Below are 5350 nucleotides of genomic sequence, written 5' to 3'. Positions count from 1 at the left end.
CAACATACTATACTATGACTTTTAATTTTTTTGACATACTATACTACGAATTTTTTTGACATACTATACTACGACGCGGTTTTTCAACATATTTGAATGAGACTTTTTATTTTTTCAACATACTATGCTATGACTTTTTTTTTTACATAATATATGATGACTTCATTTTTTTACATACTATACTATGACTGTTTTTCGCCATACTTTAATCAGACTTTTTTATTTTTTCAGCATACTATACAATGACTTTTATTCGACATACTATAGGCCTACTGACTTTTTTTTTTTTTTCAACTTACTTACTATACTATGACTTTTTTTCGACATACTTTACTATTTGTTTTTTTTAGTTTTTTCCCACATACTACACTATGACTTTTTTTTTTTTTTTGATATACTATACTATGACTTTTTTTCCCCACATACTACGCTATGACTTTTTTATTTTTTTCAACATACTATACAATGACTTCCACATAATATTCTCTGACTTTTTTTTTTTTTCAACATACTATGCTGACTTTTTTCGACATACTTTACTATTTGGTTTTTTTTATTTTTCTTTACACTATACTGTGGCTTTTTTTTTTTTAGATAATATATTATGACATTTTTCGACTAACCTATGACTTTTCTTATTTATTTGACACACTGAAATTACTTTTTTTCGACACACTATACAATGTATTTAAAAAAAAAATTTCGACATACTATACTCTGAATTTTCTTTCGACATACTATGCTATGACATTTTGATTTTTCGACATATATGTGGTGGGACTCGGGAGTCTTTTTTTCATCGTAAAACACGAGCGCACCGGTGTCAAGATAGCAGTTAACAACAACAACACATCTGGAAGAGATTTTCAAAATAAATGCATCCTCAACAAGCAGGTTCAGCTCTCTCGATGCTAACTTTACAAACGATAAAGACAGAAAGGCCGACTTTTAAGTGTTCCTGATATGCAGTGTTGGGGGGTGTAAATCTTTTACTCCTTGTACTTTAAAATCTTTTTCGAACCCACTTTGAAAAGTTACAGCATCTTCTGTTTTTTCTTAGTATTTTATTCTCATTTCACCTCCATTGTTGATAACCTCTCTACGTTAAAAAGAAAATCCCTACAAATTATGATTCTTTTTAAACTTTTTTTTTTATAAACGAACTATATCATGATTAATAATTTAATGACATACTATACATACTTTATACATACATACTATAGTGTCGAAAAATTTCATTAAAAAAGTAATTCTATAGTGTTGAAATATTTTCATGAAAAAAAGTCATAGGATAGTATGTCAAAAAAATATCATGAAAAAGTTGTAGTATAGTATGTCGAAAAAATGTTCATGAAAAAAAGTCATAGTATAGTATGTCAAAAAGTTCATGAAAAAAAGTCATAGTATAGTATCTCGAAAAATTTCATGAAAAAAAAGTCAGTATACTAGTTGTAAAATTTTCACGAAAAAAAGTTATATTAAAGTATGTCGAAAATTTTCAGGAAAAAAAAGTCAGTATAGTATGTCAACATTTTCACAAATAAAAAAAATCATAGTATAGTATGTCAAAATTTTTCAAGAAAAAGTCATAGTATTGTATGTCAAAAAATTTTATGAAAAAAAGTCATAGTATAGTATATCAAAACTTTTCATGAAAAAAGTCATAGTATGTCGAAAAAATTCAGGAAAAAGTCATATAGTTTGTTGAAAACTTTCACAAAAAATTCATAGTTTCTCAAAAATTCAGGAAAAAAAGTCATAGTATAGTATGTCGAAAAATTTCATGAAAAAGTTGTATAGTATGTAGAAAATCTTCACGTAAAAAAGTCATAGTATAGTATCTCGAAAAATGTCATGAAAAAAAGTTATAGTATACTAGTTGTAAAATTTCATAAAAGAAGTCATAGTATAGTATGTCGAAAAATGTTCATGAAAAAGTCATACTATAGTGTGTCGAAATATTTTCATGAAAAAAAGTCGTGGGATAGTATGTCAAAAAATTTCATAAAAAAGTCATAGGATAGTATGTCGAAAAATTTCATGAAAAAGTCGTAGTATAGTATGTAGAAAATCTTCACGTAAAAAAGTCATAGTATAGTATGTAGAAAAAATGTTCATGAAAAAAAGTCATAGTATAGTATGTCGAAAACATTAATTGAAAAAAAATTATAGTATAGTATGTCGAAAAATTTCATGAAAAAAGTCATAGTCGAAAAAATTTCATGAAAAAGTCGTAATATAGTATGTAGAAAATCTTCAAGCAAAAAAGTCACTACTATTGTATGTCGAAAAATGTTCATGAAAAAGTCAGTGTGTCGAAATATTTTCATGAAAAAAGTCATTGGATAGTATGTCGAAAAATTTCATGAAAAAGTCATACTATAGTGTGTCGAAATATTTCCATGAAAAAAGTCATAGGATAGTATATCGAAAAATTTCATAAAAAGTCATAGTATAGTATGTAGAAAATCTGCACGTAAAAAAGTCATAGTATAGTATGTAGAAAAAATTTCATGAAAAAGTCATGGGATAGTATGTCGAAAAATTTCATGAAAAAGTCGTACTATATGTAGAAAATCTTCACGTAAAAAAGTCGTGGTATAGTATGTAGAAAATCTTCGTGTAAAAAAGTCATACTATAGTGTGTTGAAAAATTTTCATGAAAAAGTCATGGGATAGTATGTCGAAAAATTTCATGAAAAAGTCGTATAGTATGTAGAAAATCTTCACGTACAAAAGTCATAGTATAGTATGTCAAAAAAAATTTCATGAAAAAAAGTCATAGTATACTAGTTGTAAAATTTTCACGAAAAGAAGTTATATTAAAGTATGTTGCACATTTAAAAAAAAAAAAAAAGTCATAGTATGTCAATAATGTTCATAAAAAAGTCATAGGATAGTATGTAGAAAACTTTTACGAAAAAAGTCATAGTATGTCGAAAATTTTCCTGAAAGTCAGTGTAAATTGTCAAAATTTTCACAAATATAAAAATCATAGTAAAGTGTCGAAAATTTTCAGGAAAAAAAAGTCATAGTATAGTATTTAGAAATCTTTAATGAAAAAAAGTCAGTATATTGAAAAAATTTAGGAAAAAAGTCATAGTATAGTATGCCGAAAAATTTCAGGAAAAAAAGTCTTAGTAGAGCATGTCGACATTTTTTTGATAAAAAGTCAGTATATCAGTACGTCAAAATTTCAGGAAAAAAAGTCATAGTATAGTATGTCGAAAATTTTTACAAAAAAAAGTCATAGAATATGTCGAAAAAAAGTCAAAGTATAGTATCTCGAAAAAAGGCAAAGTATAGTATGTCGAAAATTTTTAAAAAGTCATAGTATAGTATGTTGAAAAAATAAAGTCATAGTATTCTGAAAAAAGGCAAAGTATAGCATGTCGAAAAAGTAAAAAAAAGTCATAGTATACTATGTCGAAAAAAAAAAAGTTATAGTATGTCAAAAAAATTAAAAAAAGTCAGTATAGTATGTCAAAAAAAGTCAGTATATTACGTCAAAAAAATTAAAGTCATAGTATAGTATGTTGAAAAGGGCGAGACCTACTGAGGATATAATGGTTGGGGTGTCCTATACTGTTATTGTTGAGTCATGTGGCTGATTCCTGCTGAATTAAGGGATGCAGATTTATAAAATCAGTTGACGTTTGTAAAATATTTTATATAAAGCCTCCATCTGAAATATATTAAGACATATTTTTCCCTATAGGACACAGTGCTGTGGTCTCTCTATGTTTGAAAGGATTATGTCTTGATGCTCTTGTAAACCCACATAATCAGGGAGGCTTTCCTCTTGGATAATATAATAATGGACTATCCCATTCACCTGTTTAGCAAGGAAATGAGATGTGTCGCCAGCAATCATGGGTGGTCGATTAGGCACACTCAAAATGAAAATCAACTGGTTTTCAGAACAAAGAAAGTGGAGCATTTTCTTTAAAACTATATGTTCATCAAGGCCTTCAAATCCAACTTATCAACTAGCCTCCAAATAAAGATGGACTGTAAAGAGGCACTGGAATCCACTTTCCCAGCAGCACAACAATGACTTCTTCATCATGTTAAATATGATGATAATATCAACCTAATGAACAGCTAAGGGATTTGTTCAGTATAAAAGAGCTGTAGCACCCTCTGGTGCCCACTGCTGCTTTGAAAACAGGCATCAACTTAAATTTCTTGACACAAACAACATTAGGTAGATGTGTCACATAATCAAAACAAATATTTATGTGGTTAGGGGCTGAATAAAAAAAGATGTCTACAGATCAGAACTAACAAATAATTACATGACTACAGCAGTACAATAAACATATATTTTACTTTACAATGTATTATTGTACAGGGTATTTTTTGCTGGAAAAAAAATGTACAAAGCAGACCTTAAATATTCTAATTTCCATTCCAACTACTGACAGACAGGGGGGAAAAAAGTCCCTTTCAAAGTGAAGCAGTTTTTTTTTTTTTTTTACAAACATCCAAAATTAGCATTAACAGGCATTTCTACTTAGTTACAAGGCATGCTAGTTATTCCAAAACACAACACCAGAGTCCAATTCAATACAAAGCTGATGTCAGTTCAGAGGAACGAGAAAACCAAAAGGATCCTGAACAAATAAATAAAAAAGTGAGCTCTGAAATTCTGTACAAGACTTCTTAGAATATCAATGTACAAAACATCACTAAAAACCTTTGTAGCTTAAATTGCTGTTACAAATACACTTCTTTAAGCAAGTTTTTTGTGATTAGCGTACAATATTTGAACACTAATGCACAAAAATGGTCACTTCTGTTTCTGAGGTCTGGTGGAGGTGAAAAACAAAAAGTCAACTGTAAGGGGGAGGTTCTCAATTGTGTCAGTAAATAGTGTCTTTATAAAAACACATTCAGTGAGATGTTTGAATCTAAGTTTTCAAAATGCTACAGAATTCAGTTTCCTCTAGACACGGTCAAAACCCGTTTCTTCGTTCTCTTGGCACTCACACACCAATTATACTGGACCAGACTCTCTGACAGCGGTAAAAGCAACACTCAATCCCTTTCCAACACCTTTCCCAAAAATAAAAAAAACACATTTTATGAACCTACCAGTGGATATTAGCGAAAGAACACATTTGTTACAATGCCGTTATTTTAAGGTCCTGCTTCTCTTGTACCAGCACTTGAATTTGAGACTTTAAGCCTCATGCAAGAACCACTTGTATGAAATGATTGAATCTTAAATTGACGTATGAGTGATTTAAGAGAATTTATGGCAGTTACCAAATCTCTGCTATGAACAAAAATCAGGGGGTGAAGTATTATAATGACTTAATCTGAGTAAATGAGAGTTTAATTGTGT

The sequence above is a fragment of the Sebastes umbrosus genome, chromosome 3 (genome assembly GCF_015220745.1).
Source record: "Sebastes umbrosus isolate fSebUmb1 chromosome 3, fSebUmb1.pri, whole genome shotgun sequence".
Taxonomy (NCBI): domain Eukaryota; kingdom Metazoa; phylum Chordata; class Actinopteri; order Perciformes; family Sebastidae; genus Sebastes; species Sebastes umbrosus.
The sequence above is the reverse complement of the archived record's forward strand: the minus strand, read 5'-3'. Positions refer to the sequence as shown.